Raw genomic sequence first — 15449 nt, 5'->3', positions numbered from 1 at the left:
AAACATTTTTAGTTGATAACGTTCGTAATTGCGTTATTATTATTCGTTAAGTTGTAAAAGTCAACAAGAAAATCTAATTATTAGAGAATTATTTGCTTTTAAGCTTTTCTATATACTTTGAACTTCGATAATTGAAATCTTTATATCCCTAGGCTAAAGAAAGCTATTTTTAACACAAATTTCATCTAAGTTTTTTTTTCAAAATTAAAATTCGTTAAAATGAAAAAAAAAAGCATTTTATTTCTGTTATAGTTTTAGTCAAACTATTTTTAATTTTAAGTAGTTAAATCTTTCAAATCTTTCTTTTATCCCACTAAATTAAAAATAAATGTTAATAGTTCTTAAAAACCACTCTATTTTCATTCATTTTATTAATTTTTTTTATTTCTAAAATGATTAAACATTTCGCGTTTATTAAAGTGGCGAAAATATGTTATTTTTCTTGATTAAAAATATGTGAAAGAAAATTTGAATTACTATCAATTAAAAACGCAATGATTTTAAAACTGTTGAAGGATTGCTTTACACGGAGAAAACAAATTCTGTACAGAATATTATTATATATAAAAATGGTATTTCTTGTTAAAATAACATTTCTGGTTAATGAAACAAAAATATGCGGTATTCAAATCATTCACTTTGCAATTTTTCGGTTCACATGGAAACAATTGACTGGAAATTCTAGTTTTCAAAATTATTGATAAAAAAATATAAAATGTGATATCCGAAATTGTCGCAGAATATAATTTTATCTGTATGTCAATTTAACAAATACGAAAAACGAAGTTTCTAAAGCAATAAATTTATTTAAAAACATTAGTAGACAAACTGTCACAAACAGAGTGACAAACGAAAAGAAAGAATACAAAATAATATGCTTCAACAGAAGCTTAAATTACTCTTTAAACAGATAACAGATGACGTCATGATCCACGCAAGAACCACCAAAAGCAAATGAAAAGAAACTGGCCGATCCCCGCAGACCATGACGTCACCGACGCAAGTTGAATGCATGATATCGTTTTCTTCGACGACTAACGGAAATCGAACCTTATACCTTTTAGCCTTTATTTGTCTAACAAAATGAAAAGTAAATTTAAGCAAATAAATAGTTTTTATACCATCCTCTAAGGTATCATGCAAAAAAAATACCAAATTTTACCACGTTTACCAAATTTTATCATATATTACAAAACTATATTTTATTATTACTTTTACAAAAGTCTTTACCAGAGTGCTTTGGTAAACATTGCCGAGATTTTTACATAAACACGGAAAATATTACCATAATCTGTTAGTTTTGACCATACTTTTTTTCTCAGTGTACTACCGATTAATTTCAAATTTCATTTGATAAGGATGTTTGATAGGACAAAACATAAAACTTTTCGTGCTTACATCTTGTTTGCATAAATAAAGTATTTAACAAAATTGACAATTACATACATAGTATAAGGGTAGCATGTCCTAATTTTTTATAGAATGCTGTCTTTAAGCTTGTTAATGAGCTACAACAAATACCCGATGAGATAATTTCAGTCACATGTTACTATCTTACATGATCTCTATTCTTAAAACAGAATCTTTAATAATTCTTTTTAGGAGGATTTCAGGAATACAGCAAAAATATAAAGATTTAATATGAATTGTACTGATTTGTTATTTTCTTTTCTTAACCCTTTCAAGCAGAATTTTTATTAAACATATTTTTCCTTTTTTTCTATTATTTGGTATTACTCTAGGTAAAAATAAATTAAAAATATTATATTTGGCATTTAAATAATTTATGTTTATGAAATACAGCATGAAACACCGGAGCCTTTTTCTGCGTTACAGGTAAAATCTTCCAAACACGGCTTCCTTATAGACAATAATTTTTTAAAGTTGCACTTATTTGCGGTTATTTAGATCAAACAGTAACAGTAATTCATCTTTGAAAAATTTGTATTTACAAAATCAATTATTGATACATTTTTAAATATGAATGAAAAATAATTTTGAACTACTTTTTTTTTAATTTATATTTTAGTACAAATATAATTCCGATAATATAACAGATTTCTTAATAACTATTAGACTGCTTTCTTTATAATTAAGAATTACCAAAATATATTTTTGCTTGTAATTAGAGCGTCAGAAAAAAACATTATAAAAGGGACAAACAAGAAAAATGGCTTAAATATTCCCTATTACATCTAGTGTCTAAACTAACCGCATAATTCAAATCATATGGTTTATAAAGTCATTAAAATTCTAAAGCGCAAGCTTGTGCGTTTTAGAAATTTAGGGCAAGAAACTAAAATAAAATGTAAACACATGTCATTTTTTTCAACGGGTTTAGTAGTGCTATGAGTGCTATAAAGTAGTGCTATTCTAATAAAACATTATTTTTTTAAATTAAAGAGAACATTTTTTTTATTTCAAGAAGCCCCAATATTCATTACTAGATTTTCCTAATAATTCTCCACTCTTGATATATTTCTAGATATTCTTGCTATTACCCGAAATAAAAACTTCTTTCATTACTTCTGAAAACGTCGTAAAAGTACAATTCGTTTAGGAAAGGAATGCTTAATGGCAAAAAATAATCGAAATTTCTTCATTCCTTATCTTCGTTTCCTTATTGTTCCTTCAGCAATTTTAAATCTCCATCCAACTATTAGAATATCATAATTATTTTCACATTTTGTATATCCTTAGAATGTACTTTAAATATTTCAACCTAAGGGATAGCATCATCTTTGAATAAATATATAGTATATATTGTAATATCGTTGTGTTTCCTCTGCATTAAAAAAACTGATTTTCTTCATATTAAATGATTTTCCTTATAACAGGGGATTGCGTAAATGTTAGAAAAAACTTCTTGGTGAGTTAAGGCACATCATCAGAGTAGAAACTGCATGCTTACTGATGTCACTATAAGGGGCTAGAGGAGCTTCCCAATTATGACATGCTTAAAACCTCACAAAGAAGTAGAAGTGTGCCCCTAGCGGTGAATGATGACATTTCTGGGAATAGGTCCCTATGAAATTTTAATCCTGACAACGAGCCCTAACTTTCTCAGAACCTTGTCACAACAGTTATGCACCCTCTGTAATATATAACGTTTTTGAACTACTTCAATTCCACAAAAAATAGACTAAAAATCTTATTTAAAAATTGCAGTTTGGAGAGAAACGATTGCAGATTTGAATTCAGTGATAGAAAAGCATATAAGATCTGTTATTCCGCAAAAAAATATCTTACAATCGGAAGGAAAAAAAATTTCCAGTGAGGGACTAAGGGAATCCAAAGTTTGCTCTGGGACTCAATTTTTGGAAGGTTTATGAAATTCCGAAGACTGTCTAGACGCTTATCCTATATTCAAGCTAGTCACATGATACTAAACTTTCACACATATGGAAAAAAAAAAGCTTTGGCTGATTTTTGCAAGAATAGTACATACTCCTTCACATCATTGTCGCTGATGAATCTGTTGTCTGCAACACTACTTTGGTGCTCTCCGAAAATGATAGGTCACATCAGGCAATCTATAGATCATAAGATGGGTAGTTCAAAATCTTAGTTCTTGTTCTGTTATCTATCTGTTTTGAACCTACTGAGCCCGCATTTTATGGAATTTGAAAATGTTACCGTTGATTGAGTGAATTTCAATAATGCAGTCTACTTTTAAAAGACTGTCTTTCTTGATGAGTTTATCCATTTTAAGATCATGCTGTACTCGCTCCACTCCATGTACATGCATTTTACGTAAATGTATTTGTTTTACTTCTAAACATTTTATACTGATATAGAGTGCTTCTCGTGTATTTTTACAATTTTTCAACGATTTTCACGTTACTTTACACCTTTTGCTGTCTAAAAACCCTCACCACTCCCGTGATCCATTTTGTCTACTATTCCTAATCGCTCTCAAAAGCAAAAGGAATGGATTAATAACTGCTGTCCTTCCATATTTTAATCATTGCTAGCATCTTTGTAGTATACCTTTGCCATCTTTATTTATTTTTAAATATAGCATACATTAAGTTTAAAAAAATATTGTCTCTACGTTATTTCATATAAGCAAAAAGATATTATCCTACTTTTCATTCCATAACATGCTGGTTCCTTGATTCTGCTGCATTGAACTTTTACAGATCCCTGTTCTTAAAGAATCAGTGTAATTTTTCGTTGAAGATCATTTGAACTAATACTTAATGAACATGAATAGTGATCTTAATTAGCATGATCTTTATGCTAAAGAGTGCATCTTTACATAAAAGTTTTACTTAAATCTGAAATAAAAATTTAGACCTAAGTGTTTGCATTTACTATTGTTATTTACGTGTTAATATTCTGATTGAAAAGGTACCTTAAACTAAGGAAACATTTTAAATTATACTTAACAGCAATCACTTTTTACACAAACTTAACGTATTTTGTCGCTGGTTAGTGAAAATAATGCTAATAATGTGTAGGTTATTTGGATGGAAAAAGCATGTTATTCTTTAATTCCAATTAATCCATAAAAATAACGTTGATTATTATTTTGAATTAGGTTTACAAAAATGAACATTCAATTTATTAATTCAGAAAATGTGCTTTATTTTGACTTTTCAAAATTTTAGGCTTGATCCTTTTATATTTCAATATTTCTTCTTTTTTTTCGAATTTCAATTTTTAAGTTCCTGAAAATGATAAAATTAAAAATCTAATATAATACAATTAATTAGATGTGAAATAGGTATTGCTAACCTTCAAAAAAAATATTCAAAAGAAAATATTCCTCCCAGTGTTATGAGTTGCATTAGTTATGAATGAAGAATATTAAATTTATTATTTAATACGGCTTACTAATTAAAAGGTTGCTAGTACCTTAATTATCCCTTAAGTCCTTCTAAGCATATGTAAATCAAGTACAGGGTCGTAAGATCTGAACAAGAGCTTGACTTGAACTTAAACCTTGAATAAAATTATCGTTTTCAATACTGAGAGGAAAATATTCCACCAAGCCTTCTTAAGAGTTACATAAATTATGAGTAACGAATATTAAATTAATTACTCAATACAGCTAACTAATATAACGTTTCTAGTACCTTAATTATTCCTTAAGTCCTGTTAACCATATGCAAATCAAGTACACGATCGTAAAATCTGCAACTAGAGAGTTACCTGAACGTAAATCTAGAATACAATTATCGTTATCAAGAGCGAGCTAGATCAACGTGTGGTTAGTGCAGATCTCTGGAAAAGAAAGCTCTGATCCTTCCCACGAAACTAAACTAAAAGGAAAAAAAAGTGAGGAGAATAAAGGAAGCAACTGAATGAGACCGATATCAAGTTTTTGTTCCTTCCATCACAAAAGGAAGAGCTAAATGCGATCACTCCCTCTTTGTTCCCTAGATCACGAAGGTGTGGATGTCCACTATAATGAAATCGTGTGACCCAATTTCATTGCTTTCTTGGGAATTGTTGGGGCTAAAGAAACTTCCTTGATGAAAGGATTTCTCTTAAGCCCGTGAACACACAACCTCTAAATTGGCGACCTATTGGCTTGCACGTCTAATTAATCCAATACTTTCCCTCAAAGATTATTACAGACAAATAAAACTTATATTGTATTTAATTGAAAAATTTCATAAATTTTCAAACTTTTATAAAAGTTTAAAGTAAAAAAATTAAATGCATTAAAATCATTATTTTATAAAATCTGCAAAGAAAGAGACAAAATTAATTAAGTCGAACTGAAGAGTTCACGTTATTCGGATAAATGACGACAGATTTGTATGGCTAAGCAATTTGTAACGCATATTGATTAAATGATTTCATAACCTTGAAAATGGCTTCCTTACTTTACTTGTTTAAACATTAGGGAATCTTTGCATCAAGAACAAATTCCCCGAAAATTCTCAAGAAGAAGGGTTAGTTTGGCTACATTGAAACAATAATAGAAAGCACTCCTTTTTGCGGATATAATCGTCTGAGCTGAAAAAAAGTTTATATCTTTTATTTCCCGGATTTTTATTATTTTTATTATTATTTTTCATTATTATGTAGTTTTTCCATGTTTTCACTACATTTTGAAAAAAAATCATAATTCACTAACAATAAAAAAATAATAAGGATACAATGTAATTTTGTGATTAACTCACACGATTCATTACTGAATACTTATTCACTATTTGTTCACTCCTACATCTTTATTCAATATATTTAATAATTATGTACTAAGCATAATGATGTACTAAGTCTAATTTTTTACAAAATTAAAATCCTCAAGCAAGAAGTCAATAATTCCCTCAACGTAACAAAATATTTGCTTGAAACATTTCTCATAAATCACCGTAGCAAAAAATGAAGAAAACTTTATTAATTTTCAACAACCATTTTTTAACAGTTAAGCCTTGTTTACAGTTTTTATTGTTTTTCAATCGTATTTACCATTCTTTTCTTGCCTCGCCAAGCTTTTTGGATAACTAGAACTAATTTTCTTTCCTTTTTCTTTTGCATTTTAATTAATAATGAAGTTTCAAAAAATCACTGTAAGAAGGATATCATTGACAAAATATGATAAAAAAAACAAGCTTTTCCGTTAGTTTAAAGCCGCATATTTAAAAAAAATTGGAAAATAAATTTCCTAATATGCTTTTCATGTGACTACACGTTTCTATAATATATAATATTTATATTGCTTAATTTTGTTTTATTTTTAGTGCTTGAAAACTTAAAAAATGGTATACTTGTTTTATCTTTTTTTACAAACATATAGTATTTTGAAAATTAAAATTAAACAGTAATTAATGTTTGTTTACTTTTTTATTAATCTTTAATGCGTATTGCCCTATAAGAAGCTTATATAATATTATATTAGTTTTCTCTGTATTTATAAATGCAAAAAGTTTTGAAAGTAAGACTAAAAAGTTAAGTAATCTGTTTCATATCAGCAAAAAAAAAAAAAAACTATATTACATTTTTTTCCCCGAATAGAAAAATATTCGCATTTACTCTTTTTTTATGAAATTTTCGTACGTAATAACGACTTCTAACCTTATTCTTGAGTATACTTAAATACGAGTCTAGCATTTTCAACATATATTTACTAAGTTTCGCAGAAACCGTTTTAAATTTCAATAACGCCCCAAAATTTTTGTGCTATTCCATATGTTTCTGGAAAAAAAAGAAGAAAAAACTTCGCGTCCTGAGATTTTTCATCCGGCAATCAACAAGCACCTAAAGATTTTCAATCTTCAGAAAATTGAAAATGTATATTCTTGGCGGCAAAAAGAGAAAATTCGGGAGGTTTTTCTTTCCCTCTTTTTTTAGCAGCAATGAATTCGTGACCAAAGTCGATTTTTCAATGTTGGCATTCGTTTTAAAAGCTTCTTCGCATTCAAAGTTTTTGAATATATTTAATACCTCGAAAAACACTTATACAATTTTTCAAAAGTGTTTTTTTATCCAACAATATTTATGTATAATCCCAATTACTTAATATTTTCACAAATAAAGCTTGAATCACTTTTAAGTAACAATTTAGGAAATAGAATTCATTAAAAACTAATTCATTTTTAAACATAAAAATATAATTTAATATTAGAAATTTATTATATGATATTCACTGTTTGCAATTTTCATATTATACTATTTTGTATTTTGGGTTAATTTTTCTATTACACTGCCATTATAAATATTGAATTCATCAGTTTATGAAAACATCACGAATATAATTAATGTTTTATTGTAGCTGCGCAACATATAATTCCGATTGGTCATATGTATATCGTTGTAGATATCCCCAATTATTATCCCATACAACATGCTAAAAAATTTTAATTAGTTTCAGAAACTGCCTTTCAAATTTAATATAGTAAATCGAAAATGGTGAATTTAAACTATGCTATTAAACTTTCATGATCAAAAAAGTAATGCAGTATAGCAATCTAAAAATTATAATGTGACAAAATTGAAATCCACACCAATTGACAAACTAACAACAATCGAAATCCTCCATGTGATTCAACTAAATGATTGTGATTCATGTGATTAATCTAAATGCTTTTGCACAAACAATAATCATGATTTTGATTATCGCAATATAAGTTATTATCACTATAGAAAATGTAGTATAAATACCAGTAAGGGGATGAATGAATTACATAAAAATATAAATTTTAAGAATCTAAAAAACCTTTTTATCTTTTTTGACCAAATTGCCGCGCTCATACAAACGAGCACGGAATTTTATTCCTTTTTTTTAACCTAAAATTAGAAACAAAATATCAACAAGTAATGAATGGAAAACTAAATATAAGTTTGTTTAAAATATATATCAGTGCCATGTTTTCAAATCCAAAATGTATGACATATATCTGATTTATGGTAATTTAAAACTAAAAATAATATTAAAAGTCTGCAAATTGATTATCCTGTTTAAGTCCGCATTATCCTCCACACAACATGATATAGGAGGTTTAAATAAGAATTCGGAGGAAGCCTAATAATTTAGATTTAAAAATTTTGAACGATTTTCAAAAATGAAAAATAAACACCTTTGCATCTACGAATAGTTAAGTTTTTACACCGTAATACAAACTAACAAACTTATATAATGTAAATAAAAACTTAGTATAGAATATCTGAAAAGAATATTTTCCCTTTCCAAGTAAAATCTCTATTTTTACTAGCTTTTCTTTGCATTTCCCTGATGCAGCCTAAAGACACCTCAGAGATTTGCATAGCACTAGTTATAATGCGTTGTTCAGTAGTTCACAAGACACGAAGCAATTTTACTTGAAAATCTCTACATGGAATCTTGGATTGCATTTTATTTTCTAACTATTCTGAGATTATTTAACTATTCTATTCATTAATTTGAACAATTATGCTGAAAAAGATATTGCTTAAAATCTTAATATATCTTATAATTGAAATGTGCAATTACATAAGATAATGAGTAATATCAACCAATTTTGAAATTTAATTTAATAGAAAATCAATTTATATTCATAATACCTCTGCTTTATATATGCATTAGGATTTGTTCAATATAGTTTCTGAAAAAATAATGTTCTATATTTCATAAAACAATTACGCTTCGAAATACTTACTTAAGATGCTTTAAAAATGCTTTAATTAGCTTCAATTACTGAAATGATTGTAACAGTTGTCAGCAAAACCACCATCTCCATATCTACATCGCATAATTATTAAAGATATTAAAAAATACTAAAAAATTCCTATTTTTTAAGTTACGATTTTTTAGCCGTAGGAATTAACCGACTGGGAGGTTAGCAAATGGGCAAAATTGGGAGAATGTTTCTCTCCAACGCACGATTTCCAAATCTATTAAAGTGGTGAAATCGGTTCTGAAAAAAGCAGAGATTTATGACTTTTTACATGCAGACTCGTCAGTGGGTTAAGGATTGACTAGTTTATTTTCTGTAAAGAGACACAATTGAATGGAAATCAGACGAAATGTTTCCATTTGAGTGGCTGTAACACTGCAAAAAATTCCATAATTGCACTCATGATGACGGTACTATTTTCCGTAAAATCCATTTTCCCTGGGATATGTTACGGATCAAAAATTTTATACACTATAATTTTTAAATGTTGTGGTTATACAAAATTAAAAGTTAATCTCAAATAATACACTTAACTGAATAATGCCACGACAATATAATTGATTGGTTCATAGTTACTTAATTTATTCTAAAGTTTCTTCTAAGCAATTTTATTCAAAGTTTCCGAGCCTATAGTATAAATATATTATAATTTATTCCGAAATTTTTTACATACTTTAAACAATATAATAATTTAATATTAGACTTAATGTTACCGAGTTACCGTAGTTTCTCTAGAACACCAAAACGTATTTCTCGTAAACAGTTTTGCTCACTTAATTGGTTTGTGATATTTATATAAATTACTCAGTCTACCTTCGTTGTTAGTTTTTATTTAAAATCAAAAACAGAAATTCAAGAACAACTTGGTGAAGTATTGGTTTAAATTATCTGAAATCAATCGGCAAGAAAGGGATAGAGGCAAAATATTTAACCACACAATAAGATGGAGAACAATGATAGAGGTCCTAAGCTCCGATTCGAAACGAAGAGGAATATGGTAATTGTATTTTTAAACCACTTGTTTGAAAACTTAATGGAAGAACATGCGAAGTGAAATTTTGCCAAATTTAAGATTTACCCTTTCAAAATGTAATTAAATAACAAAAAGTTGACTACGGAACAGCTATTTTTGAATTGAACTATTGCAAGTTTTAAAATGCTTTGTAATTGAATTTGACCATAAGATGTTTTTAACATCAACAACTATTTTTGAATTGAAATTTCGCACGCATTAAAATGCTTTGTACTTACATCTGACCGTAAGCCATTTTTAACACCAACAACACCAGACAGACATTAGGTTCATCGTTATTTATGTGAAGAATGATCTTACTTGGAATGTATGTCAGCAAACATAACATCAGTAGGCTTAGACAAATTACTATGGAAATTTTTAAAAAAAACTAGGCAAATTAGTTTGAAGTACATAGTGTCAAATATTCGGCATTTTTCTAAGGAGTATTGTAGAAATATACTTTTGCATAATCATAAATCTGTTAAGCAAACTTATTTTTCTATAAACAAAAATGATTTTGTTTTTCAATTTTTACGAAGGGAATTAATAATTCTATCAAACTACACATACGAGAAATAATATTGCATTTTTACCCATTTTCATTAATGGTACTAATAATTCTATTATAAAGATAATTCTAATATTTTTTTTTCGAAAGGCAGGCATTGAACTTTATTCGTTTCGCCTTAGAAGATGCCAGAGGTGTTACTCATTTCGCGTTACCCAGTGGGCACCTGTGAACCAAAGTCACGGAAGCGAGTAACATTGCCCACGCCACACTGCCACAAACCCGTTCATAGGGTGGGCCACATTCACTCATCACACACAACAGAGGACAACACAAGAGAGCGAAACATCCATGCCCAGTGCGGGATTCGAACGCGCGGCCATGGGCTTCGAAGTCAGGCGAGCTAACCGCTCGGCCACCTGGCCGGCTAATATAATATTAATTCTATTATAATACTAACTCAATTATAATACTGATTCTATTATAATACTGATTCTTATATAATTTCCGCAATTTCTTTTCCAAATACCACTAATTCTAATATATCGGGTCGAGTAAAAAGTTTTCCACCAAGCACCTTCGCGCAACAGCAGCCATTCTCCTGGTACTTAACCTTTTTCGAAACGGGATTTTGCGTTTTAAAGCTGAAGATTGGAACTGTACAACTGTGTAATTTGTTTGTCAAAACTTATCTTGAAGAAACTTATCTTACTTAATATTATCTTGTGCACCAAAAAAGTGCTTAAACTGGAGCTATCACGCAAACAGATCAAATGTGAAACAGAAACATGTGTGAAAGTTTAGGTTTCAATGTTTCGTGTGATACAGTAAAAGTTTGGTTTTGAAAGTTTGTACTGGGAATTTCGAAATTGAAGATGAACCACGTTCTGGCCGCCCTATTGAACTTGATTGTGACCAGTTCAAACAAATTATTGATCATGACAGAAATGCTTCAACGGGAACCATTGTGTTCGAGTTTGATTTGTTGTTGTTGTTGTTGTAGTTAATTTACGTCGCACTAGAGCTGCACAATGGGCTATTGGCGACGGTCTGGGAAACATCCCGGAGGATGATCCGAAGACATGCCATCACAATTTTGATCCTCTGCGGAGGGGATGGCACCCCCGCTTCGGTAGCCCGACGACCTGCGCGCGAAGTCGAGCACTTTACGGTAGCACAGTTTAACGAGGACCAATACCGCACACCCTCGGTCCCTACGCAGACTGATCCAAGTGGTCACCCACCCGCACACTGACCGTAGCCAGTGATGCTTGACTTCGGTGATCTGCTGGGAACCGTGTCTTAACGATCAGTCCACTGCGGGACTTCGAGTTTGAAGTTTGCCAAAAAAAAAGCAATAGCTAATGCTCTCGAATGCATAAATCTAACATTTAAGTTTAACCGGGGTTGCCTCATGAAGTGACTGCTGAAGACAAGGGCAAGAGAAAAGCGGCCTGTTTGGCTCTGATCAGAGATCAAAGAAAAGAGAATATTCTGGACAGAATTGTAACCTGTGATGAAAAATGGGTATATTACTACAATACAAACCGTAAAAGAGGGTGGTCAGCACCCGGGGAATCAGCAGGCTCGGTTGCAAGACGAACGCTAACTAACACGATTGTTGTTGTTGTTCATTTACGTCGCACTAGAGCTGCATAATGGGATATTGGCGACGGTCTGGGAAACATCCCTGAGGATGATGCGAAGACATGCCATCGCAATTTTGATCCTCTGCAGAGGGGATGGCACCCCCGCCTCGGTAGGCCGAAAACCTGCACGCGAAACTAACTAACAAGAAGGTCCTTCTCTGCGTCTGTGGGGATTGTCGTGGAATTGCCTATAAGGAGTACCTGAAAAGCGGGCAGACTATCAACTGTACTATATACAGCAATATGTTAATCAAAGTTAGCGATGTCATTCGCGAAAAACGAAAAAAGCGAATTCGGAAGGAAGGTAGTTCTCTTTCATCAAGAAAACGCTCGGCCACATGTTAGTGCAATGACCGGTTGGACGCTCTACACGATGGAGTGGGATTTGTTGCAACATCCACCATACACCCAGACATAGCGCCTTCGGATTACTATTTGTTTTCACATCTGCAGCTGCATCTTAATGGCACAATTTTCCGTTCAAATGACGAGTTCATAAATGAGGTCGATCGGTTTCTGGACTCGAGCACACCCCAGTTCTTCGCAGAAGGGATTGAAAAGCTGCCAAAACATTGGCAGACTATTGTTGATTTGAATGAAGGTTACTATCCTCATTAGCTTTGCTGATTTAGTATGCTTTTATCCTTTTACAGTACTGTTTTTCTTTATTTGGCGGAAAACTTTTTACTCAACTCGAAATCAATTACTTTCTTACATTTTCCTCGATTTCTGTTTCTGTTATATTTTATTATATCTCATTTTATTCTCATTATAGTTATTTTATATTATATTTTTTTTAATAAAAAGTTTTCATTACATTCAGTCATATCGATTTATATGTTTCCTTTATTTTATATTTTAATAAATGAATAAATAATTAAAAAAAAAGAATTATAATTTCTCTGTTCTCAATAATCCTAATTTCCATTAAATACATTAAATTTAGCTGTCCTTTATTAGAATTTTATATTTATCATTATTTTATCACAAGAATAAAATGTAAAAAAAGTATTTCGTGTCTCTCTTGATAGTGGATCCCTGAAAAATAAGCATTGAAATTTTCCAAATTTCTCGAAAAAATATTTTCTAAATAAAAATTATATTCCGTGCTTCTTCCTTTAGCTGTACTTTTGATGTAGTATATTTTTAAATAACAATTTTATTAAAACATAATATTTGCATTTTTACCGTTTTTAAAACTTATTTCAATTTTAATGGTATTTAATTCGTATTTTATATAACTCAAAAGAATGTATGCAGTCAACGAAAAACAAAAAAACTCGGAAAACAAGAGAACGGTTACCAGAATCAAAAGAAAATTAATTGACCCCATGGGACTGTTTTGAAAATTTTTGATTCCCATGGTTTACTTTTCTCATCAATTACTTTTAATTTATCTCAAAACCATTTGAAAAATCTTTTTAGCGGAGAAACAATTCAAGCATTTGTTTTTAGTGGAAATAGAATAATTATTAGCCGAATTTACGGCGTCTTTATTAAAAATTACAGTCATATGTATCTTTTGTGCCGAAAAGGAAGTTGTATCGTTAATCTTCATGTCGTCTTTGATCATCGGAGCGAAGTCGGTTTGAGGGAAAATTGATGCGACAAAGAAAAAGCGGATGGAAAGAAATTGCAAGCACACATATATATTACAAGAGCTTTTCGGCTTCAATTTTTAAAACGCTACAAATTTACCGAATGATAAGATAAACTAAAATGAGGATTTTTTATTACAACAGTTACTTTTTGAGTTTGAAAAATTGTCATCCATTTGAAAAAGGGATTAAAATCGTATGAAAAATAAGTCGTACATTTTTTTGTTTTATTTATGCAAAATTCCTTTTAATTGTCCTCATTTTAGAATAAATATATATTTTTTTTAGATCAGTGTGCATCAAGTGGGCTAGTGAACTTTACACTTTCTTTTTGCATGTGGTGTCTAGACCTAGGGGGTCTGATGAAATACAAAGAACGGCAAGAGAAGTAAGAACTTATTTTTTTCTTTTAAATTAGAATATACTTGAGCTACTTCTATTTCAGATAAAGTTTTGTCTCGACACCGAAGAAAGGTCAGAGGAAGTGTAAATAGAAGATCAATGTTTTTTTTAGTTTTAAATTAACTTATCCTTGAGTCATTTTTTAGCCTAACTATATGTTATTCACCCAAAATAATTTTATATGCGTTATTGATTTAGCAAACAATGTGAATAAAACAAATAAAAATGAAAACTTAGACAGCTATATCTACACAACACTTCTAGGAAAATAGGTTCACAATTGACACATATTGTTGAGACCTTGGTCCAAAATACCGTACAACTTTTAATCTGAATGTAGTTATAAATTAATCCATATTTCTATTCAACTGTATAATCGTGTAATCGGGTTCCGGAGGGTTTAAGTTGCACGTTAGTATGTTTTAAAATAACTTGGCATTAGGATTTTCGCAAAGTTGCATCAAGTTAGGTTTTAAAAGGACCCAAAAATTTCTAATATTGTCTAAACAAGTAGCATAATAAGTATAGTACCTAAGGAATAAACAAAACTTATACTTTCATTATTTGCATATCTTTATTAATAATGCTTTACACGTCATGTTAATTATTTGAAAAGTTATTGCACTCTAAAAAGTTTAGAACAGAAGAGGACTAATTATGAGATTGTTGTAGCTTAATTATAAATACCAAAAGGAATTAAACACATTTTTCACAATCTAAGTAACATGTTTGTCTTAATTGATTCATTATCTTCAGCTGTTTAGAATTAATAAATACCTGTTCAATTGAAATTGAAACATTAAATGTTTTTCTTAATCTAACAAAAATCAAAATCTGAGAAGCAAAACCTTACTTGTTTTTTTTGTCGTTCTAAATTTATTTGAAACTTTTGCTTGTTATAATCAGCATTATTTTATTTATTTTCATAACATTATTTTATTTGATCATTTGATTATTGGATGTCTTTTTTTGAAAAAAAGAAATTAATATTTGTCTCAGCTGCAGATTTTAGTTTATTGACTTGAAATATCACAGATCTTGAGATGGCAGATTTATTCACTTGTATAAGAATTTCATTTAAAATGGTAATTGTAAACTAATGGTGAGTCTAAAAATTAGGCGGTTTGCCGTAGAATTACCAAAGAACCGGATGTCAACTTAACAAAT

The sequence above is a fragment of the Parasteatoda tepidariorum genome, chromosome 4 (assembly GCF_043381705.1).
Source record: "Parasteatoda tepidariorum isolate YZ-2023 chromosome 4, CAS_Ptep_4.0, whole genome shotgun sequence".
Lineage (NCBI taxonomy): Eukaryota > Metazoa > Arthropoda > Arachnida > Araneae > Theridiidae > Parasteatoda > Parasteatoda tepidariorum.
This window is presented reverse-complemented; position numbering follows the sequence as displayed.